At 41.0% G+C, this 25,890-nt stretch overlaps 1 protein-coding gene across 13 annotated transcripts in view; it reads right to left on the bottom strand.

The window, feature by feature from the left end:
• Positions 1–20,447: 20,447 nt before the first annotated feature.
• Positions 20,448–25,890, bottom strand: part of mbnl1 (muscleblind-like splicing regulator 1) — a 228,548-nt gene continuing 223,105 nt past the window's right edge. For all 13 annotated transcript variants that reach the window (XM_060834569.1, XM_060834566.1, XM_060834572.1 and 10 more), the window contains one exon: positions 20,448–24,960. The gene's annotated coding sequence lies outside the window, so the exon portion shown is untranslated. The remainder of the gene's footprint in view (positions 24,961–25,890) is intronic.

Here is a 25,890-nt window from a genome sequence, read left to right as displayed (position 1 = left end):
GGCATTAATCTTTAAATCATCATTGTCTACAGGAATAGTGCCAGAAGACTGGAGGATAGCAAATGTGGTTCCCCTGTTCAAGAAGGTGAGTAGAGACAATCCTGGTAATTGTAGATCATTGAGCCTTACTTCAGTTGTCGGTAAAGTGTTGGAAAAGATTATAAGAGATAGGATTTATAATCATTTAGAAAAGAATAATTTGATTCGGGATAGTCAGCACGGTTTTGTGAAGGGTTCTTTGAGAAGGTGACCAAATAGGTAAATGAGGTTAAACCGGTTGATGTGGTGTAAATGGATTTCAGCAAGGCGTTCGATAAGGTTCCCCATAGGAGGCTATTTTACAACATGCGGAGGAATGGGATTATGGGAGATATAGCAGTTTGGATCAGTAATTGGCTTGCTGAAAGAAGACAGAGGGTGGTGGTTGATGGGAAATGTTCATCCAAGAGTCCAGTTACTAGTGGTGTACCACGAGGGTCAGTGTTGGGTCCACTGCTGTTTGTCATTTTTATAAACGACCTGGATGAGGACATAGAAGGGTGGGTTAATAAATTTGCAGATGACACTAAGGTCGGTGGAGTTGTGGATAGTGACGAAGGCTGTTGTAGGTTACAGAGAGACATAGATAAGCTGCAGAGCTGGGCTGAGAGGTGGCAAATGGAGTTTAATGTGGACAAGTGTGAGATGATTCACTTTGGTCTGAGTAACCGGAATGACAAGTACTGGGCTAATGATAAGATTCTTGGCAGTGTAGATGAGCAGAGAGATCTGGGTGTCCATGTACACAGATCCTTGAAAGTTGCCACCTAGATTGACAGGGTTGTTAAGAAGGCTTACAGTGTTTTAGTTTCTATTAATAGTGGGATTGTGTTCCGGAACCATGAGGTTATGCTGCAGCTGTACAAAGCTCTGGTACAACTTGGAGTATTGTGTACAGTTCTGGTCACCGCATTATAAGAAGAATGTGGAAGCTTTGGAAAGGGTGTAGAGGAGATTGACTAGGATGTTGGCTGGTATGGAGGGAAGGTCTTACAAGGAAAGGCTGAGGGACTTGAGGCTGTTTTCGTTGGAGAGAAGAAGGTTGAGAGGTGATTTAATATAAGATAATCAGGGGGTTAGATAGGGTGGACGGGGAGAGCCTTTTTCCAAATATGGTGACGGCGAGCATGAGGGGGCATAGCTTTAAATTGAGGGGTGACAGATATAGGACAGATGTCAGAGGTAATTTCTTTTTTCAGATAGTAGTAAGGGTATGGAATGCTTTGCCTGCAATGGTAGTAGATTCGCCAACTTTAAGTACATTTAAGTTGTCATTGGACAGGCATATGGACATACATGGAATAGTGTAAGTTAGATAGGCTTCAGATTAGTATGACAGGTCGGTGCAACATCGAGGGCCGAAGGGCCTGTACTGCGCTGTAATGTTCTATGTTCTATGCAAATGCAGGAATTGGCAACAAAGGGGCTTGTTTTATGATCACCTGTGGCTTGCCTATCATTTGGCATGTATGACACATACAGCAAAAGTTAACCACATCTTTGTGCTTTCCAGGCCAATGAAAATGTTTTTGTACTTTAGCCTGAGTCTTTCGTACCCTTAGGTGACCTCCTACAGGTAGTCCATATGCTACTTGTAACACTTCCTGTCTGTATGCTACCGGCAACACAATCTGGTGCACTTTGGCCCCTTACTCCTCTGCATTAAACTGCCGTGGATTCCATTTCTGCCTTAGGGTTCTATGTTTCAGATAATAACCCTCCAGAATATTCTCTGCTTCCTTTTCAGAGCACACATCCACATATAGATCTTTTATTGTCTTGTCTTGCTGTTGCAAGTCTCATAGCCTTTCAGGACTAAACACCTCTCTCTGACCCTCTGCCTGTTCAGGTTTTTCCTGCACCATTACATCAAACAGGGAATCTGCGAACTGAACCTCAACTCCTGCTTCTTAGTTTTGTGCAATGACTTATGAGAGGGGGATCTGGTTATTACACAGTCTGGGAAAATACCAGGATATTTCTGTTTTAACTCCTCAGTTTCTTGGTCTTCCTTGGGCTTCTCCACAATAAGAGGTGTCACTTCCACCTTGGACCCTGCCAAATGATTCCCAAAAACAAACTGAATTCGTAGAACTGACACTCTGTCAATCACTCCCACTGTTACTTCCCCAGTCTTAACATGGTACTTCAATGTGATCTCACTTAGGAGAACACAAAATTTCTGTCCATCTATCCCACAAATTACCACACTTTCAGGTACCAGATCAGAAAGAGTGCATGTTCGCATCCCTTAATATCAGCAACTGGTTAGATCCTGTATCTCTCAAAATTACAACTTCTTGTTCTTCACCCCCTATTCTTTCTGAGTAGCCTTTATCTACAGAGGTGAATTCTTTGTAGAGATCAAGTACTAACTCCATACCCAACCCCTGCCTAGACTGTGCACTCTCCTGCAGCTCCTCAGCTCTTCTTGGGGTCTCCTTTACTACCTTCACTAATGCCATTGGCTTTGCTTGTTTTACCACATCTTTTCCAACAGTGCCTTTCTTTAATGCCCAGCACTGTGATTTTCTGTGTCCCACTTTACCACAGTGGAAACACCTGAGGCCTTTCATCTCCTTTCCACCCTCTTGGATTTTTTTTTTATCCTGTGGTAAATTCTTATCAGTGCTCTGTACTTTTAGTTTCATAGTGTAGGATCTCCCCTTCTCCCACCTTCTATCCCTCACAGGAAGAAATTCTGGCCGGAAGCTTGTCTTATGCACCAACATGTACTCATCTGCTAATTCTGCTGCCCTTCTCATTGCCTGAACTTTCTGTTCCTCCATGTGAATTCTTACCATCTCTGGAAGTGAGTTTTTAAACTCCTCCAGCAGAATAATCTCTCTTAGAGCCTCAAATGTCCTATCTATTTTCAAAGCACACACTCATGATCAAAATGACTATGTTTAATTCTTTCGGACTCAACATAAATCTGACCTAGTTCCTTCTGTATGTTTCTGAACCGCTGTCTATATGCTTCTGGTACCAATTCATAAGCACTTAAAACAGCCTGTTTAACCTCTTCATAATCTCTTGACCCCTCATCGGACAGTGCGGCAAATACCTCACTAGCTCTGCTGACCACATCTTTCTCATCAAAGTGTGGCAGAGTTTTGACATAATTATATGTATCATTACCTTCTCTTTTAATCTCCATTCTGTTAACTTGACTTTGCAGATTAGGTCGCATCGCAACTTCTTTCTTCTCTCTTTCTTTGCTCAGCCAAGAACCTTCTCTATCTCTCCTTTTCCTCTCTCTCTCTCTCTATCTTTGTTTATCTTCTAACTCCATTTTCCTCAATTGTAATTTAAGTTTTTCTACCTCTACTGCACTTGTCTGTTTCTCTGACGCACCTAAGTGTTTGAGTAACTCCCTTACAATTTCAGCTTTACTTTTGTCCTTAGTTAAACCCAAATTTGCTAATTCTAAAAGTATGGCCTTTCACTTTCCTTCTAAACTTATTTGGCAAATTTAAGAATTATCTTCACATCCCAGAACCTCTTTAGCGATTTTAAGAGCCATTTCTCTCACTTTTAATTTAATCAATCACAAATCACTGAAATTAAAAAAAAATTGCCTCATCTACATTTTATTTAAAAATCTAGGAAACTAGCCTGCTAGTGTTTAAATCTGCTGGGATTTTTAATACCCCCAAATCTATTCAAATCTGTCTAAACCAGTTCAAATCATGGACCCGAGCCTCCAAACTATTATGACATGGGCTAAACCCTCCGCTTAACTTAAAACCAGCAACACAGAAAGGATTTATCTCTTCCAGTAATCTGTAAAAATTTAAGTGGCCAAGAGCTATTTAAAGTAAAAATTAACAAATTTATTTCTAATAGAGAATAATTAACAACAATTTACAACTCCTTCCTCAAACCTATCTTTCCCTTCTTTAATACTAGTTCAATAAAACTCCCAATAAGATTTACAGAAAGTTCAAATTTTAAAACCAGCCAGTGATTGCATCTTTTCTTTATCTTCATCAGTAGATTGGCTCCCCAGGTCAGTGTTGAGGTTTTTCTCTGTGCAAACTCCTTTTCTAGACAGGTACCGCTCAGTCTTGTGGCAGTTCTCCTCCCAATTGTTCAATTTTCCCTGGTCTTCTGCCCCAAATCATCGGATTATGTCATTGGCCTTTAAGATTGTCAATGTATTCAATTCAAACTTGATTGGAATTTGGTATTTTCTGGGGTATAATTCAAACTGATTAGCCTGATTCAAATCTGTTTTGTCATTTCCAGGCAACTAGCTACTCCAGTAGCTGGAGCACATGTTACATTGTGTCTTATTGAGAACACTTGGTGCTGTCACTGCTAGCTTTTATAGTCTTAAAGATACAGTACCCCCACATCTTCATAACACTCAAATTAGCACTCTGCATCCACAGCACCTTGCTAATCTATAAAAATCTGTTTAATGAGGTTCAATCAGTTCTTTTTGTGACTGGGACCATGGAATAAAACTCACTCTTCTCATGACCACATTCCTCTTTTGGTTAATGCATCTGTTGAGTACCTTGATTTGAGTCAGTATTACTTACTTGTTCACCCTACCTCAAGAGGACATTATCAACTATAAGTTCAGCCCTGTTAAGAAATGCACTGACCTAATTCTTTTGTTCCTTTGCACGCAAATCTGATGTAATTCTCTATCCCTAGAACTTCTGTTTCCGGTGCACCCCCTTCTGCCCTCATTTTAACCCTCAGTGACATAATAAAGAGGAACTTCCATTCCAATCAGTTACTGACCTGCATTGACCTGAGTAAGTTCTGTAAATATTTTTCCTCTCTTTTTGAAGTTTTCGGACCAACTCTATTCATTATTAGGAATCGTCACAAATGCACTCATTTGTTTTCAAAGTGTTCTGCACTTTTATCCTGTCCATTTGGAGCACTCCTTTTCTACCTTGAATTTCATGGACTCAGATCAGACTTTAATTCAACAAATTTGCAATCTTGCTCACTGCCACTATGTTTTAACAGACTACTTTTACCAGCACACCTTAAATGTACAGTGTTATTACTCTGCTTCGAGGTACTGCATCCTCCATGGATCTACAATGTCTTGGGTATCTAGACACTGCATTTCTGCACCCATAATCATTGAGGTTTCTCTGATTTTTGCTACACTGATGCTAATCTTAGTTAGATTAGACTTACAGTGTGGAAACAGGCCCTTCGGCCCAACAAGTCCACACCGACCCGCCGAAGCGCAACCCACCCATACCCCTACATTTACCCCTTACCTAACACTACGGGCAATTTAGCTTGGCCAATTCACCTGACCCGCACATCTTTGTGACTGTGGGAGGAAACCGGAGCACCCGGAGGAAACCCACGCAGACACGGGGAGAACGTGCAAACTCCACACAGTCAGTCGCCTGAGTCGGGAATTGAACCCGGGTCTACAGGCGCTGTGAGGCAGCAGTGCTAACCACTGTGCCACCCACTAGTTGTTAGTATCCCAAGGGCATCCATATTCTGGGGTGAGGATCTCTCTCTCTCTCTTCAATACTGAAATATTTTTTACTTAGTCAAGGAGATACACATGTCACAGAATACAGTTGTCAATGCAACGTTTTTCTATATTCATTCATAGATCATGGGTGTCACTGCCGGGCCAACATTTATTGCCCATTCCTGGTTGCCCTTGAGAAGATGGTGGTGGTCCACCTGCTTTAGTACACATACTGTAGAACTTTCTGTAAACTGCTTCCAATGCAAGTAAGGATTTCCTGAGGAGAGTTTACATTTCGCAAAAACATGGACTGACCCAATCAAAGAGCTGATGGAAAAGTTCTCACTACATTGGTGAGAACATCAGATCTGATATTCTAATATGGGTTATAGAATCATAGAGCCATACAGCATGGAAACAGACCCCACAACTGATGTGATATGTTGAACAAACCTAGATTGCTGATAAGTCTTTCATCTTTCAGAATGGATTGCAGGTTTCAATTAATTAATATGTCAACCCCAGAACTTCTTTCAAGTCACATTCCCGAGACAACTTAAGGTTTTATAGAAAAGGCTGACATCTCAGCTCAGACAATGAATTAAAGACGTGAGATTAGACTCTCTCCTCACTTTTAATGCATTGTCTGCATTAAGATGTCACTTTTTTAATATAAAACCTTTTTCATGACACTATGCTCCTACATAACTGGGAAGTTTAAATTTCCACATTGTGTCAGGAAAGTTGCTGATTAATGAAATTATTTCTTCTCTCTGTGCCTTCCCATCAGAATATACAAAGTTTGGGATGAGAAAAGATCAGTTCTTTCCAGTTCTTTAAGAGAAAAGTATAAATGAAGAGTAGAATTAGGTCATTCAACCCCTTGATCCAATTTACTTCTGTATTCTTTCATGGAATGTGAGTGTCGTTGGCTTTTATAGCTCATCCCTAGTTGCCCTTGAAAAGGTGGTCCATAAATCCACAACACTGTTAGATGGGAGTTGGAGGATTTGAACCCAATGATTTTGAAGGAATGATGATGAGGCATTTCCAAGATGGATGATGAATGGTTGGAGGGGGATCTGCTATGAAGGTGGTGTTTCCATATATCTGCAGTCCTTGTCTCTCAGGATGGTGGCTGTTGAAGATCATTAGTACCTTTGTGGATGACATCAAGATTCAAGTTTCACAGCACTCTTCCAATAGGACGGAGACTAGAATTGCACACAGGATTCCAAAAGTACAGCCACAACATGACCTCCCAACTCCTATATTCAATCCTCTGACCAATAAAGGAAAGCATACCAAATGCCTTCTTCACTATCCTATCTACCTGCGACTCTACTTTCAAGGAGCTATGAACCTCCGCTTGAAGGTCTCTTTGTTCAGCAACACTCCCCACACATTTACCTTTAAGTGTATAAGTCCTGCTCAGATTTGCTTTTCCAAAATGCAACTCCTCACATTTATCTAAATTAAATTCCATCTGCCACTTCTCAGCCCATTGGCCCATCTGATCAAGATCCTGTTGTACTCTGAGGTAACCTTCTTCACTGTCCACTACACCTCCAATTTTGGTGTCATCTACAAACTTACCAATCATACCTCCTATGCTCACATTCAAATCATTTATATAAATGATAAAAAGCAGTGGATCAGCACCGATCCTTGTGGCACTCCACTGGTCACAGGCCTCCAATCTGAAAAGCAACCCTCCACCACCACCCTCTGCCTTCTCCCTTCGAGCCAGTTCTGCATCCAAATGGCTAGTTCTCCCTGTATTCCATGAGATCTAACCTTGTTAAGCAGTCTCCCATGTAGAACAGAGACACCTAGGGGCCAGGTACATTATTCTTTGAAGTTTGCATCATATATAGATAGCGTGGTTAAGTAGGTATTTAGCAAGCTTGGATTCTGGATCAGTGGTGCTGGAAGAGCACAGCAGTTCAGGCAGCATCCAATGAGCAGCGAAATCAACGTTTCGGGCAAACGCCCTTCATCCTTTTTTCCTGATCCTGCTCGTTGGATGCTGCCTGAACTGCTGTGCTCTTCCAGCACCACTGATCCAGAATCTGGTTTCCAGCATCTGCAGTCATTGTTTTTACCTATTTAGCAAGCTTGCCTCCATTGCACAGACCTTTAGTATTGGAGTTGGGACATGATGTTGAGGTTGTACAGGATGTTAGTGAGGCATTTTCTGGAATTCCGTGTGCAGTTCTAGTTTCCCTGTTGTAGGGGGGAATACCATTAATCTGGAGAAGGTTCAGAACAGATTTAAAAGGATGTTGCCTAGTATGGAAGGATTGGGTTATAAGGTTGGGACTTTTTTCACTGGAGGTTAGGATGTTGAAATATGACCTTATAGAGGTTTGTAAAATAATGAGGGGCATAATTTGGGTAAATGCCCTTAAAAAGGTGGTCCACTTGCTGTAGGCCATAAACCCACAACACTGTTAGATGGGAGTTGGAGGATTTGAACCCAATGATTTTGAAGGAATGATGAGGGATTTCCAAGATGGATGATGAATGGTTGGAGGGGGATCTGCTATGGAGGTGGTGTTTCCATATATCTGCAGTCCTGGTCTCGGCTTTTCTTCCCCGAGGATGGAAGATTTCAAAACTTAGGGGCATATTTTTAAGGTGAGTGGTGAAAGATATTTAAAAGACATGAAGGGCAATTCTTTTACACAGGGACTGCTTCATGCATGGAACGAACTTCCAGGGGAAGTGGTGGATGTAGGTACAGTTACAATGTTTAAAAGACATTAAGATAAATAAATGAATAAGTGTTTGGAAGGATGTTGACCAAACGCAGGCAGTTGGGACTAGTCTAGTTTCGGATTATGGTTGGCATGGACTGATTGGGCCGAAGGGTCTGTTTCCTTGCTGTGTGAATCTATGACTCGATGACTCGCTGCGTGTCCAGTGATTTTTTTTCTCAGAACTGGGGCCAACCAGTTGAATCTTATATGTAATTGCTAAGCAGTAAGGTGTGTTTCTCACTTGGTGAGTTGCCAATTAGGGGATTGTAGCTTATTAAACACTTTATTCATGTCACAGCTTGCCTCATCAATATTTAAATTCCTATTTTGCCAAACATGCAAAATAAGCTGGACATCGAGAAAGATCGACATGGGAATCAGAGAGGCTGAGGGGAGACCCCATGTTGCTTAGCTCCAAACACCATTGTAGGGCACGATCTGTTGTACTAACTGTTGGTAACACTTCGTCTTTGTAATCGCCAGGTCTGACTGCGAGTGCCTGAGGTTGTTATAAAGAAATTTTATGGAATTTGATTTCCTGGCTTCTTTTGACTGTCCCAGGAGATCTCATGCTGTGTTGTGAGTGGGGACAAGGGTAAGGCAGGTGGGTGTGTGAGTAACAGAGGTGCTTAGTCAATCATACTCTGACTGTCCTGAATCTGGGATCGAATTGGGAAATTAATGGGTCTTTTCCTTTGAAGAAACATCCCCATCACACCAATCCCAGGTGATGATCATCCCTGACAAAACAGAACACTACCAACCTGCATTTGACATTCAATGGCATTACTGTCACTGAAACTTCGCAACCAACAGCCTGGGGATACCGTTAACCAGGAACCTAATTGGACTCACCATGTAGATACACTGACTTTATTAGTTAGTCAGAGGCTAAGAATCATTTGGTGAGTAACAGCCCTCCAGAACTCACCAAAGCTTGTCCATTATTTACAAGGCACAAGTCTGGGGGGTAATGTTCCTTCTAAACTGTGTGGCTCAGAGCTCCACGCAAAAGAAACCCACAAGCCAGAGAAACAGTCCGTCAAAATGGTCTCAGGGTGATCCAGGTTATGATTACGGCCGCACGCAACAGACTACACAGTTACAGACAAGAAATTGCATGTCAAAAATTGTTAATTTCAAAAACAGCCAATCAGAAGTGGACTGCGATAATTGAACAGGCCGTCACCATAGGATAGAACAGATCCACATACAGAAAGAGAATGGCACTACAAGACAAAATGATTAAGCTAACCAACAGCAGAGAAAACAACATGGCAGATACTTGGGTTAGAAACCTTTCCTACAGACAGCCTACAGAAACAGAAAAAGCTGTACTAGCCAAGGGACTCAACCACAACCACGGGGATGCAAAAACAACAGACTTCCTAGCTGCACTAGAGTATACACTCAGAACTAACAGACTAACCGAAGAGACACAGCAAGCAGTGAACCAAACCACCGTACCCTCACTACAAAGAAAAGACAAACAAACAACCTCAACACTAAAGAAAGAGAATCACTAAAAACACTCAACAATGTCAAGAATATAATCATGGTACCAGCTGATAAAGGCTAAATGACAGTTATAATGGACAAAGAATGAATATATTCAGAAAGCAGAGAAACTACTTGTAGTTACCAACATCTACCTACAGAGGGAGGGTGATCTCCATGCCACAGCTAACCAATAGAATAAACAACACACTATGGAACCTACAAAAAAATGGATTGATAACCAGGACTGACCTACACAGGATGAAACCAGAAAGCAACAACACCTTAAGATTTTATGGATTTCCCAAGGTACACAAGTCAGATACACTTAGATCCATTGTGGACTCCCAGGACCTGCATCGCATAAACTGGCAGAAGAACTTCAACAAAAACTAAAACATCTTATCAGCAGATCCAAACACTCCATACAATCATCACAAGAATTCCTAGACAACATCAAGAACATAAATATGTACATGGATGAAGCAATGGTCTCATTTGATGTAACGGCACCATTCATTTCAATTGACAAAACTCTAGCCAAAGCAACAATAGCTAACCTCTTGGACAAACAGAATAGGTGACACAACGGGAAACCCTTCAAAAAAGACTGCATACTCAAACTACTAGAACTGTGCTTGACAACACAATTCACATTCGACAAACAAATATATGAACAGATCAGTGGAACGCCTATGGGCTCACCCAACTCTGGGCTCATGGCAGAAGCAGTAATGCACTGGAACAAACAGCCCTCCCACAAATCCAACCCAAACTCTGGATCAGAAATGTGGATGACACTTTTGTTATTATCAAGAGACCAGAAATCGAGAATACACACCTGATTATCAATACCGTGCTCACAGGGATCAGATTAATGAGATAGAAGGAAACCAACTATCAACTCCCATTCCTAGATGTGATGGTATAAAGAACACAGGACAGTGAATGCACCACAAACGTGTACAGGGAAGCCACACACATTTACCATGTTTTGAATAACAACAACAACCACCCAAACACACACGATCCTGTTCAAAAGAGCTACAACACACTGCAGCACTCCCGACCTGCAAAAGGAAGAAGAACACCTCTACAGAGTCTTTGCCAAGAATGGACACTCCCCAACTTCATTGGCAGATGCCTAACAGACAGACAATGCGATGAGAGCATGCCACAACCTAACTCACTAGCCACGCTACCTTACATAAAAAATGTCTCAGAACTGACAGTCAGACCTCTCCAACCACTAGGATTCATGACAGCCCACACGCTGTCACGCTCAGACAACAACTCACCAGGATCAAAGACTCTCTACCTGTCATGTGCAAGATCAATATAAAGATTGCATGAAACACTACACAGGGCAAACTGGCAGACAACTGGCATTTCACGTCCACAAACACCAACTATCCACTAAATGCCATGACCAGCTGTCCCTAGTAGCCACAAACACAGATGACAAGGTCCATAAATTTGTATGGGATAATGCAGCCACCATAGGATAAGCTAAACAGAGGACAGTCAGAGAATTTCTAGAAGCATGGCACTCAAATGTGGACTCCATTAACAAACATGCAGACCTGGACCCAATATACCGGCCACTACACCGAACAACTGGAACTGGCAACCGGAAATAGCAGGAACGGAACCAAATAAATTCCAGAAGACACAGTACTGCAGCGCTTCAAGGAGGCTCCAGAACTGAAGATGTCACCTGGACAGGGAATGAAACATCTGCAAATCAACTTCTCAGTTTGACAAACACACCCACAACTATGACAACTGGTACCCAAGCTACAAATCTTTACCCAAACCTTGGGAAGAAATAAAAATTATGGGGTATGCTGGTCCTGCTTGTGATGGAATGCACCACACTTGCATTGTTAAGTGCAGTTCCAACAACACTCAGGAGGCCAGACATCATCTAAGACAAAGCCACCAGCTTGACTGGCACCATACCCACCTCCTTAAATAGCCGTGCCCTCCACCACTGACGCATAGAGGCAACAATGTGTTCTGTCGACTCTACAGTAAAACACACCCCCAACAATGCCCTCCAGACCCACAAACACAACCACCTAAATAAACAAGGGTGGGGTCTGTTAACAGATGCATGAGAACACTGTGGCTTATAAGTTTTTCTCCAAATCACACAACATCCTGGCTTGGAATTGTATTGCCGTTTCTGATTAGTTCTGCCTTTACTGACATAAGCTGTAGCTGTTCAATCCTCATGGGTTAGGCTGACGTGAGGTTCGAGTCTCTACCTTACCTAGAATGACACGACCTGACTTTTGGAAATTCCAATAAACATTTATGAATACTCTATTGTACAACATAATTATCTTTGTAATCCAGCTCTCTAGCATAGGCAATTCTACCCTCTGTTCTCAGAGTCTCAAGAGCATGTGAGTGATGATGTCAGTGTTACACCATCTTATTCATCATCATGTCAACATATATTTTCTCATTATACTTCAGTCCTTCACTGTCAGGAGGTCAAAATCCTTGCATTCCCTCTCTAGCATCACTGTAGCTATCCCTAAACCTCTCAGAGTGCAGAAGTTCTCAATTCAAAACAGAGGCACTAAAGGATAGCCTTACCCGCAACAGTAACATCTACAAAACTGTACATATTGTATATGAATCCACTGTTCCCGGAGAGATTGCCAGAACATTATAAGTCCATCTTAGAGATTCAAAGTAGGGGACGATGGTGTTAGAGGGATGCAATAAAGGTTGAGTTAGATGCGTCATCAGGAGAGAAATCAAGGATTAGAGGGAAAAGGGCAGGAAAGTGGACATGAGGAATGTTCGATCAGCCATAATCTTATTGGATGGTGGAGCCACACCATTGCCCCACCCATACCTTCCAGTGAAAAACCACCTACCCCAAATGTAACAGAGCCTGCGGTAGCCATATTGGTCTGTACAGCCACCTACAGACTCACCCTGAGAGTGCAACAGAACCATCCTCATCTGTGTGGGATGCTGATAACAATGGATGGTGGAGTAGGGCTCGAGGGGCCGAATACCTGCTTCTGTTCCGATTTCTCATTATCTTATAGTTCGGCACATTCATCACCACAGAATTAAAAATTCCAATTTTCTAAATCAAAAACCATCGCCCTGCTTCTGTTTATCTTTCAGGATTCATGAAGCAGCTATCATGCGAGGAGACAGTTTGTGGAACAGACGGTAATTGCTGCCCTCTAAGACTCCAACTGAGCAGCTGGCTGTTTTACAGTAAGCAATGGCTGAACTATAATTAGAAAAGGTTCTCGAGGTGCTGGGCACGATTCATGTGACAAAACAATGTGCAGGAATGTGAATCCCATTAAACACTCCCAGTGCAGAGAGCTCAAAATGTTTTTCACACACAAAAAAAAACAAAATAAATAAATGCCAACTTTGAGCTAATCAAATAATTTTGGAACAGCATCTTGTTTTTTTTAACCAGAAACAGTCAAATTCTTATCTCCCCTTCTTTTACGGGATTCTAAACAGAGATATATTGAAATTTTCAATGACATTTCTGCATCAGGTTGGGTTCTGATGGCTATGTCCTGCCAGTCATTTCATGTTTGATATGTAACACGTTTGTGGTCTGATATAGAAGGTCACGTGTGAACATCATTAGAAGGAAAGGGTAGCCCATTTGGCTCACAATTTTTAAAAAATTCTTGCTGGCAAGGACAGCATTTGTTGCCCATCCCATCTGCCCTTGTAATTATTGGCTTTCTTGTCCATTTCAGAGGGCAGGAGGAGAGATTGAGGACTGCAGATGCTGGAGAGTCAAGAGTCGAAAAGTGTGGCACTGGAAAAGCACAGCAGGTCAGGCAGCATCCAAGGAGCAGGAGAGTCGATGCTTCGGGCATAAGCCCGATGAAAGTTTTATGCCCGAAACCTTGACTCTGCTGCCCATATCAGAGGGCAGTTAAGAATCAACCACTTTGTTGTGGTTCTAGGGTCACGTGTAAGGATCGTGTACAGACTATAGATTTCCTCTCTGAAACAGCTTTTAGACCTGTTGATAATAGTTATATGGTCATCATGAGGTTGACTTTTAATTCCAGATTTTTACAGAATTTAAATTTCACCTTCTGCCATGGTGAGATGTGAAAACCAGACCATTAGCCTGGGACTCTGGATTAGTCATCTAATGGCGTCACCAGTACATCAGTGCCATTTATGACACCATGGGCTGAATGGCCTCATTACAATCAGTAGTTGTTCTGTATGAATCCTTTACTATCTCTCCCATCACACCTGATCTTTTACATCAACATCATTTCCTACACTATCCATGGATCTTTTTAAGATGTAGCATTTTATTGTCTGTCCCTAGTTGCATTTGAGAAGGTGGTGGTGAGCTGTCTTCTTGAACTGCTGCAGTCCACGTGTGGCAGGTAGACCCCCAATGCCCTTTGGGAGGGAATTCTAGAATTTCAACCCAGCAACTTTGAAGGAACTGCGATATATTCCCAAGTCAGGATGGAGAGAGGCTTGGAGGGGAACTTGCAGGGGGTGGTGTTCTTATGCATGTGGAAGCTCCTATGATGGAAGTGATCATGGATTTGGAAGGTGCTGTCAAAGGAGCCTTGGTGAATTTCTGTAATTCATTTTGCAGATTGTACACACTGCTGCAACTGAGCAATGGTGGTGGATGGAATGGATGTTTGGGAATGTGGTGCCAATCAAGTGAGCTGCTTTGTCCTTGATTACGTCAAGTTTTTTTGAGTGTTGTTGGAACTACACTCAGCCAGGTAAGTTGGCAGTATTCCATCACACTCCTGACTGGTGTCTTACAGATGGTGGAGAGGCTGTGGGAAGTCAGTAAATGAGTTACTTGATGCAGGATTCCTAGTCTGTGGCTTGCTGTTGAAGCCACTATATTTATATGAGTAGTCCAGTTGAGTTTCTGGTCAATGGTAAGCATGATGATAGTGGGGGATTCAGTGACAGTAATGTTCTTTGAGTATCAAGACGTGATTTTCGATTCTTTTTGGAAACAATCCTTACCTGGCATAGCTTTGTTTTTCATTAAGAATGTCTCTTTACAAAATAAGAAATGTGGGGATGGTCTCTCCTGGTCTCTATGTGTTTATGTATTGCGTAGAATGCACTTGCAGTGTGTCATGTTATAAGTGTTATATTTCTGTTGCTGCAACTCAATATGGCTCAGTAATGTGGTGGTGATACTGTTGGAATAATCATCCAGATACTCCCAACCAATGAGGTGGACTCAAATCCCATAATGGCAGCTGCTTCAATTTAAATACTGCGACTCAAAATGCTAGCTCAATTTCTCTCTCCACAAATGCTGATTTTCTCCAGCATTTTCTGTTTTTACGTTATATCACCAGCACTCATGGTATTTTGCTTACATTTGAGGATTGGATGGAAACCTAAGGAGCTTCAAGGCTATTACTGCTGACAGGAACAGCAATGAAGAAAAGGCACAGGAAGAGTAGGAGGGAATTGTCCTAAAGCCTGATGCTAAATCTCAGAAGCATAATCTGGGGAGCATTCCACCTTCAACCCAATCTCAACTGTACAATAAGATTAAAACATTACTGCCAGCATGCTTATTGTGGATAAAACATTGCTTACTCTACAGGTTTGTGGTGAAATTATGGGTGATGTGAAGTTTCAGAGCAAATGCAATCTAACGTTTAGGAATTGATAACATACTTTCTGTCTGATTTGAAGGTTTACGCACTGCATCAATGACTCAAAGCTCTGAATATGCCCAATTTCTTTACTGACTGCTCATTTAATGCACACACAGTCTGATAACACATCAGACATGGGATACAATGCTCACTCTGTGCCGTCATTGTTGGTCTCATTGAGATACAGACAACTGGGTAATCAGTTCACTTTTGTGCGAGGGTGGCACAGTAGCTCAGTGTTTAGCACAGTTGCCTCACAGCGTCAGGCGACTGGGTTTGATTTTATGCTTAGGTGACTGTCTGGTGTCCACATTCTCCCCACGTCTGCGTGGGTTTCTTCCCACAGTCCAAAGATGTGCAGGTGAGGTGGATTGGACTTGTTAAATTGCCCTGGGGTGTGTAGGCTAGGTGGAGTAGTCATGGTATATATGAGGATAGGATTGGGAGGTTGTCTGGATGAGATTTTTGTCTGAGGGTCAGTGCTGACTCAATTGGCTAAATGGCCTCTTTCTGCACAGTATAGATTCTATAATTCTCCTGTTGTGATGACTATGTCCTTCCTTCATTCTCAACTGCAGCCACGGTAACATCAGGTCAGGGTTCACTGAGCACAAACTTAAATCTGTCTCTGCTTCCCACTCAGCCCTGCACATTCTTTTCTTGACTGTAAGACCCACATTTGGTCCAATTTCACCTCCTAGAACAGAATGGTCCAGACATAAAATGTAGCTAATTTCTTGTTCCAGTGCATGTTCTGTTTCACTTTGGAGGTTTTGAGCTATAGAAAGAGGCTGTATAGGCTGGGGCTGTGTTCCCTGGAACGTCAGAGGCTGAGGGGTCACCTTATGAAGGTTTATAAGATCACGAGGGGCATGGATAGGGTGATTTGTCAAGATCTTTTCCCTACGGTAGGGGAGTCCAGAACTAGAGGGCATAGGTTTAAGGTGAGAGGGAAAAGATTTAAAAGGGACCTAAGGAGCAACTTTTTCACACAGAGCGTGGTGCATGTATGGAATGAGCTGCCAGAGGAAGTGGTGGAGGCTGGTACAATTACAACATTTAAAACGGCATCTGGATGGGTATATGAATAGGAAGGGTTTGAAGGGATATGGGCCAAGTGCTGGCAAATGGGACTAGATTAATTTAGGATATCTGTTCAGCATGGACAAGGTGGACCAAAAATTCTGACTTATTCAGTAATGTTCAAGGAAAGTCAGTCTGACCTTACCTGAAATGAAAGCAAGATGAAACTGCACACTTGCACCACATATTGCTTACACAAAGAGAAATAAAAAACACCAAAAACCACAATCTCTCAGGTCAGGTTGGGCCTTGCTGTATGCTGAATAAGATATCAAGGATCCTAATGTTAATCCTACAATAACGAATCCTATATTGACTCTTTGAATCGTTAATAAGTTTCAACATAATATCAGCAATTTGCAATTGCGAGCAAGCCCTTCCCTAATAATCATATCTTTAAACACAGCAATTGGCCACAGATTGGCCCATTCAGCCCCTCAAATCTGTACCATCCTGTTATGGGGAGGTGCTAGCCTAGTGGTAGATTATTACTCTAGAGAGCCAGGTAATGTTCTGGGGACATGGGCTCGAATCCCATCATGGCAAATATGGAATTTAACTTCAATAAAAATCTGGAATTAAGAGTCTAGTGATGACCAGAAGTCCATTGTCGGTAATTAGAAAACCTATTTGCTTCATTGATGCCCTTTATGTAAGGAAATTTGCCATACTTACCTGGTCTGGCCTACATGTGATCTCAGATCCACAACGTGGTTCACTCTTAAACTCTCTCTGGGCAATTAGGGACAGGAAATAAATGCTGATCTAGCCAGCAATGTGATCATTCTGTAACCGAATAAAAAAAATCAGATGCATTTTAACTCCATTTGTCTGCATTTGATTGATGCTTTTAAAAGCCTATTGATTTTTATCTCGAAAATTTCAACTGAATTAACATTCAAATGGATTAATACGAAATACTCATTTTTGATTGCCGACAGTTTCTGTGAAGGAAATATGAGAGATCTCATTAATCCACTCATTTATAAATTGGACACAGTAAACTTAACAACAAACAGAATTTGCTGTTGAAACTCATCAGGTCTGGCAGCATCTGTGGGGAGAGAGCAAAGTTAAGGTTTTTGAATCTGGTGACTTTTCATCAGAATTGACTTTCAGATCTCCAGCTGAGCACAGTTTCAGAACAAGTTCTTTGTTTGATTATACTATACTAAGTGATTTCTCACTGGGTTCGTCGTGTTGGGAACATCAAATGTGGGATGGTCTGAAAATTTAACTTGAGGAGTGTCAGCCAGAATGAACAACTGATCTTTTGTCCACACTTTACCCTTCTGGATTCAGTTTCTGGCCTGCACTCTGTCACTGACAGGAGAAAATGAGGAGGTGGAGTTCCCTGGGGCACCTTGTGACTTGGAATGAAGCCATCTGATGCATATACTATCCATCTGCTATTGTGGAAGCTGAAATGTGCCTCATGATGACTCATTCGAATGCCAAGCACAGTACTGCTGACATAGACATCTGGTTGAAGCAAGTTGTGCTCAAGGAAGGAGTGAGAACAGATGGAAATAGATTGGAAAGAAAATGGGACAAGGAGAGTGCACATCATCCAATACAGATAGCTGTTTCCAGATATTCATGCTATAAGTCAGACAAATGCATCATTCAGTTCAGCAATGATTTGGAGATGCCAGCATTGAACTGGGGTGCACTAAGTTAAAGATCACACAACACCAGGTTATATTCCAAAAGGTTTATTTGGAAATACTGATGAAGGAGTAGCGCTCCAAAAGCTGGTGTTTCCACATGAAACTATTGGACTACAACCTGCTGTTGTGTGATTTTTTAACTCAGTTTAACAACGCTGTAAACATTTCACTTATCATGATTTCCAAAGCAAAAGGCTTCAGATGCTTTTCTAAGTGGAAAAGGGTACCCCAATCCAGTCAAATTCAGCTTTTCTCAATCATGGTTGGACAGCACACTGGCTCAGTGGTTAGCACTGCTGCCTCAAAGCGCCAGGAACCTGGGTTCTATTCTAGCCTCAGGTGACTGTGTGGAGTTGCACATTCTCTCCGTGTCTGCGTGGGTTATTTCTGGGTGCTCCAGTTTCCTCCCACAGTCCAAGGATGTGCTGGTTAGGGTTGATTGGCCATGAGAAATTGCCCACAGTGTCCAAAGGATGTAAGTTAGGTGGCTTAGCCATAGGAAATGCAGGGTTAAAGGGAGGGGGGGAAGCTAGGTCGGATACTCTTTGGAGGATCGATGTGGAATTGTTGGCCTAGCAGCCTCTTTCCACACTGTTGGAATTCTATGGAATCCCATGTGCATTCTAGGTTCCCTCATATCTCCTGTAGTGGCCCTTTCCCAGCACTCACCATGATGAAATCAGACAAATCATTGATTCTGAAAAATGATACAATTAGCAGAGACTTGGAAAGGGTTCTTTGAACATAATGGTGCAGCATACCCAAATATAAAAATGTCAACCAACAATAAGCAGTCTTAATGACCAATGCTTTTTTTTCTACTTAAGATCTTGTGTAAATAAACACAATGCAGTGAAAAAGGGATTATTCAAAGGGATGGCAGATTATCACAAATTAAGGGTTGTCAGTCAGCTAGCTTTGACCTTCTCATCTGTGGCTGGAAAAGTTCGAAATGTATCATCTGATTACACTCAAGAAGCTTAATATCATTCAGGACAAAGCAGCCCTCTACATTGGCACCACACCCACAAACTTCCATTTCCTTCACCACTGACATTCAGTAGCCGCAGTGTATTATCTACAAGACACACTGCAGAAACTCATCAAAGATCCTCAGACAGCATTTTCCAAACACATAACCACTTTCATCTAGAAGGACAAGGGCTGTAGATAATGGAACCTCCACCTGCAAGCTCCTCTCCAAGCCACTCGCCATTCTGACTTGGAAATATATCTCAGTTCCTTCACTGTCACTGGTTCAGAATCCTGGAATTGTGGGACAATCCACGACAGGTGAACTGCAGCAGTTCAAGGCAACGCCCCACCACCTTCTCAATGGCAACAAGGGGCGGGAAGTAAATGCTGGATAGCTAATGAAGCTCACATCCCACAAATGAATAAAATAAACACAATGGTATTGGAGCTCAGCCAGGCATTCATTATGGGGCCATCTGGACACTGAATCACAGTTTTAACAGAAGATCTCGGGGTCAAAACGTGTGGCACTGGTAAAGCACAGCAGGTCAGACAGCATCCGATGAGCAGGAGAATTGATGTTTTGGGCATAAGCCCTTCATCAGGAAATGGTGACCAGAAGATGGAGAGCTGTTGCTGTGTATATAGTAGATGTTATACACTGCTGCCATGGTTTACAATGAAGAGGGGGGTGGTGGTGGGAGTGAATGTTTAAGGACATGGAATGGGTTACTGATCAGGATATGTTGAACTTCTTGAACATTCTTGGCCCTGAGAATTTAATGACAGATTTAATAGAGGTGTTCAAATCATTCAAGGATCCAAAAAAATAATCAATCAACGGTTGTTTCCAAATGTAGATAGATCAGAAACCAAAGATACATATTTGACTGGCAAAAAATCTAAATGGTAGGGAATTTCTTTTACACATGGAATTTTGTTGAACCTGGGGTACATTGCCTGAAAGGATGTGATTTTCAAAGGAAGGTTTGTGTAAAGAGTGGGGGCAATTGGAGAGTTAATTCAAAGGGACACCACAGGTATAATAGGCTGAGGATACTGCTCTTAACTTTTGGGACAAAATTGAAATGTCTCTCTATGGATTGGATAGCTATACAACTTTTCTACAGAGCTGTGTTTGCAGTAGTGATCACCATTTCCTGGAGACTTCAGTGTACTGCTGGAGAGATGGTAAACCTCTAAACATCTCATTTTGTGGGCACAAAAGCTTTTTATTTTCAAAGACTTCCATTAAAAAGGGAAAACACATCAGTCATTTTGCTTTTTTTTTGGTCAATTTCATCTTTATTTGTTTTTTTTTAATTCCATACAGCAAGAATCAAAGTTATAGCAGTAATAATAAAATAAGCCAGAAAAAACAATTGGCAGCCAAGGACAGAGTACATTATCTTGCCAACTACAAGCAGAAAAACAAAATAAAAAGTCTGTGATTACACAATAGTAAAACCAAGCCTCTGTCCTTTTAGCAGTTGTAGCTACAGCCTTGCAAATTGGACACAATCCCTCTCAACATCTGAGTGGTTGTTTCATCTGAACAAAAGGAAATTCAATTTTGGGTGGGGGAAGCGGAGGCAAGGCGAGGGTGGTGAAGTGGTGCAGTTAAAAGAGTGGAGTTTAAAACTGAATTTTTGTTCGCATTTCCTCCTCCCCACCCACAGTGCTCACTCCTCCTCTACCCTGCCAAGGACCTTTCCCCACCTCTCTTTTCAGAAGAGGGAATCATTCTCTATCGAAAACTGATTGACCTTAAAAAGCTGGGCAAAAGTTTTAACTGGTCGCTTCTAAGTGCCTCCGATTACAAACAGTATTCTGTTGTTGTTCAAACAGAAAAATAAAAAAAAAAGTGCTTTGAATCATTTTGAAAGGCTTACACTCAACTGCAAAAAGGAACAGGAATTGCAAGAGCAGTAAAATCATGTGGGCACCTGCTGTTTGGTTGACCTGTCTGTGATTAAACTGACGTTGTTGTTTCTTAATTATTTGAATGAAAGTGTGGAGCCAGTTTAATATATATTTATATATTTATATACGTATGTATGCATTTTTATCTTCCGTGAGAAATACACCATCAAATTCAGTTTACAGAACCTGTTCTGTTAAAGTCTAAAATACATTTTTAACTCTCATTTCTCTTTTTTTTTACAAAAGCTTCTAAACATGCAGTACTTTTTTTTTCAAACAGTTTTAACTTTTTTTTGTTGTTGTATAGTGATGTGAAAATAATTTTGTTTTCCGATGGTATGAACCTTGGTAATTGATGTGCCTGCCCTGGTCCTAATGATCTGTAGCCGGGCTTTGAACCTGTTCAACATTTTGTCAGTCATGAGCAGAGGAGGAAAGGGCGGGGTGGCATTGCCAGGGAGGTAAAATTTTAACCCGATCCGGCCCTGGTGGGAATCACCATGGGATTGGGTGCGATTGAAGCTGCGTGTGTCCATTCTGCTGTGTCCTCCCCGCAGTCCCATCAGACACTTGATGTCAAATACAAAGCAGGGGTTGGGCAGGTCAAGACCACCTACTGCACTTCAATCCCACCTATTCCACAATGGGCAGAACTGGGTTAAAATTGGGCATCACCCTTACCCAGAGATCTCAGCGGGATGTCTATCATTCCAGCCAAAAAAAATCCTGGCAAACTACAAGCTGTTCACATTAAAGCAAAGCAATATTTTGCCTTTTTTTGGGGGGGTGGGGTTAGGGTTGGGAGGTCAAGGTTTAGGGGTAGAGGGTTATGAGGTGCTTACTCTGTGCCCATTATCAGTTTTTTTTATATTTTTGCAAGCTTTTTTTTAAATTTTTAAATTTTTGTTCAGCCTGTCGTTTTAATTACCTTAACAAAATTCCTTGTTATTATAGACATTTTTTTTTATTCAAAATAAGATCTTACTATTTTACAGGTTTCCCTCTCTTGACTATGTACAGAAGTGCAAAAAGTCAACGTTCTTCCCGTAGCCCGATCACTTTTTTTTCTCTAAAACTGCAGCATAATCAACCCTCAAGTGTTTGCACACACAACTCAGATTAATTCTCTTTTCTTATAAGTAAGCTTTGATTAATATTTGAATTCATGACATTAAAAAATCCCTTGATCTATTGATTATGCAGCTTCTATTTAAAGAAGGTTTGGATATTCAGACGAGGAGATCAAAGTATACTCAGAAAACAATATCTTACTATCCTCAAATGGTTACAGTAGAAAATAATTTTCAGTTCTAATATCTAGGAACTAGAGATTTCTGTAATGACTAATTACAAACAAAGTAAATCATTAAAATATTACACAATTGTCTGCCAGGATTGTTGCCATAGCAACAACTTAACTTCATACTACACAATGAAACATATCATTGTAAGATTTCCGTACAAAAGGTCATTGTTCTCTGAATGCAAACAAGACTGAAGTAACGGTGACGGATGCTTGTAATCACGAGTCAGTACAATATAAATCAATCTTTAAGTCGTTATGCTAATATGAATAATTAAACGACACTACACTTAATTCAAAGTTATGCGTATGTTATGAAGGAGAACAGAGGGGAATATCTTTATCATCATTAACATCTGGAAATTTTTAAACAGTGAATTCTGATAAACAGAAAAAAAATCCTACCAACTAAAATATGAAAACAATATCCGACATTTTAACAGAATAAAAAATAAAGATGATTCTAATCTTAACATATGTAAGAAACTACAAATTTAAACAAAGGAGGAAAAAGTCAGCAATGTTTTAGCATGTTAACTTGAATAAAAATTGAAATCTATCAGCTATGTGTTCTTAACAGGTTTGAAGTAACATTTAAAATGGGTTTCAACCCGTAATATATAATCTAAGGCTTTAATAGATGTACAGTACAATCAATAAAATCAATGCAACCGCCCCTTTTAAAACTACCACTGCACCTTTCAAACTTTAACTGAAAACAAAACTCTTGCAGTGAGTCTGGAAGTATGGACAGGTTCTAAAATTGAACCTTCACTTCTTCCATTGTGATGAGGATACCTTTAGTAACCTGGCCCCACTACAGCAGTTGATCCACCTGTTGCTGAACTACCTCTTTAACAAGCTGCAGAAAAGAAAAAGAGAAAATATTCCTATCGGGAAAATAAAAATAAGGAATTCCTTTGGATGAACCCATTAAAAGTACACAACTAATAATTTTTTTTGTTTTTTTGTATTTTTTATTTCTTGAAGGCTTTCTAAGGCTAAATGCAATAATTTGAAAAAAATCACATATAAAATTCACCCAGATACATATCCCACCCTGGTGCTACTTTTAACAAATATCTTGATTTTCATTAATATTTTGGTTTTAACATGCATCTTAATGACAGTGCTTTGTTCGGTATCTAGCTTAGAGTCACTTTTCTTTAGTTCACCTGTTTATGTACATGTGTGACTGCAGTGAGACATTCAGCATAAAACGAGTTTCCATCTCCGTCGATTTTTTTTATAGTCTTTATTGACTTTTGGTTCTGTTTTCTTGGACAGAGGATAAAATAAAAAAAACTGGGGCAAATTAAAACTGCACAAACATGACTCGCCTTTCCAAATCCCTGAAACATGGCACTTTGCTTGGCAATTAATGCAAAGAGGTTTCTTTCTCCCAAGAGTTGACTTGTTGCCAATCTGCGTGACCAAATGGCATCAATGAGAATCCATTTTGGCCATGTGTGGTTATGAGATTAATTTTCACTTATATTGATTAATATGGTAGGTATTAATATGATAGATCTTAATAATAAGTCTCAGTGGAACATCAGTCTGCAAGATTTCCCATTCTTTCCAAAACAAAATTCTAATCTTATTGACTGTGTGGTATTTTATTTGCTCTGGAGTTAAGATGCCATTTTGGAGACAGCTTTGGCATATATGGTAATAAAATCTGTGGCACTGTCCAATTTTACTGAGCTTTAGCAAGTTTGAAACATTTGGAATCAGATAACTTCTTTAACACTGTAAAAATAATACTTTAAGGTTAGATGTACAGTCTTGTATGGCACCTAACGTGTACCCCCCCAGACATTTATGACACATTATTTAAAGCCACAATACGCTTTAAACAGAAGTGTTAGGTTTTGCCCAGCACATTCATCTCTGTCCATTGCCCCTTTAAATCTTTCTCACATTCCACTAGAATATAACCTCAACACAGAACACTGTGCATGCACAACTAACTCTTGATGAAAATGGTAGAATAGTACTTTTTTTAAATACAAGGTGCACCATTTTTGTGTTTTTTTTTCTTATTTTCTCCTTTTTTTTGTAAACTTGAAGGAAAACCATTTAAACCTAACATCAAAATGATCTGCATGGTTCGTAGGCGTACCAGTACATACTGCATACTAAAGTGAACAAGTTTACCTTTCCACTGAGAAGAAGGGTGGAGGGGGTAGGTTTGGAGGGAGAAAGAGAGACAAGACGAGTGAAGGAAATGGGGGAGTCATTTATGCATATATCTCGGATCCTATGCATAACACAGTACTGAGTAAAGGCAGATGATGTTGCACGCTGAACAGTAGATTACTTTCCCTCAGCTTTACTCTTGGTGGAATATACAGGGTACGCAAGTCTCAGTGTGCGGTGATCTTTTCGACACTTCCTTCCGGAGAACCATACTTCCATTTCGTTAGCATGCAAAAGGTGGAAAGGCTTCCGGCTGAGGGAGTGAGGGAGGGGTTGGTAGAAGATGGTATTATTTACAGAATGGCTGTTGACCCTTGCCCTGTAATGGTGTTCCAGCACACTGTCATCTCTTCACGCTGATCTAAAGAGGGAAGAGAAAGGAGGCGGCAGATTAGTTCCTGTCTGGCTTCAACTTGGAAGACGTTTCCCTGGGCCATGAGGTCAGCCAGGTTTGGCCTGGTTGAGAAGCTGAGGTCCTTCTCCATGGATTTCTCCTGATAATCACTGAGGAACAAGACTGGGAAAATCTTCCCAAATCTCCTCATTGACAATCAAGGCAACCCCTGGATGGAAAGTATATCTTCATTTACATCGCCTGCTAACGAAGAATGACTGGGCTCGAAACATTAACTCTCCTTTCTCTCCACAGATGTTGCCAGACCTGCTGAGTTTCTCCAGCAATTTCTATTTTTGTTTTTGATTTCCAGCATCTGTAGTTCTTAGGGTTTTCTACCCTTAATTTCTTTCTTAGACAAGGATAAATTATATTTAAATACATATAAGTATACTTAAGACCATGGGAGCAGAAATTTGGCCCATCGAGTCTGCTCTGCCATTCGATCATGGCTGATAAGTTTCTCAACCCCATTTTCCCGCTTTCTCCCCATAACCTTTGCTCCTCTTGGCACTTCGTTTTTCACTGGAAGTGACACACAATTATGCCTTAAAGGGAATTAGTTAAGCCCAATTTCCTAGTCAATATTAATCCCTAACCAAACATCACCACCATGGATAATCTGATTTGGAGATGCCCGGTGTTGGACAATCACCTGATAAAGGAGCGTCGCTCCGCAAGCTAGTGTGCTTCCAATTAAACCTGTTGGACTATAACCTGGTGTTGTGTGGTTTTTAACTACGGATAATCTGATCCCTGATCTCACTGCTGTGTTGCAGACTTGAGTTTGAACTGTCGTACAGATCTGAATTTTATTTTTTAAAAGGATGGTCACATTTTTTTTGAAGCAATGCATTTCTCAAATGTCTTGTGATAACTATAAGACCATAAGACATA

Source organism: Hemiscyllium ocellatum, chromosome 13 (genome assembly GCF_020745735.1).
Source record: "Hemiscyllium ocellatum isolate sHemOce1 chromosome 13, sHemOce1.pat.X.cur, whole genome shotgun sequence".
NCBI classification, from domain to species: domain Eukaryota; kingdom Metazoa; phylum Chordata; class Chondrichthyes; order Orectolobiformes; family Hemiscylliidae; genus Hemiscyllium; species Hemiscyllium ocellatum.
The sequence above is the reverse complement of the archived record's forward strand: the minus strand, read 5'-3'. Positions and strand labels throughout refer to the sequence as shown.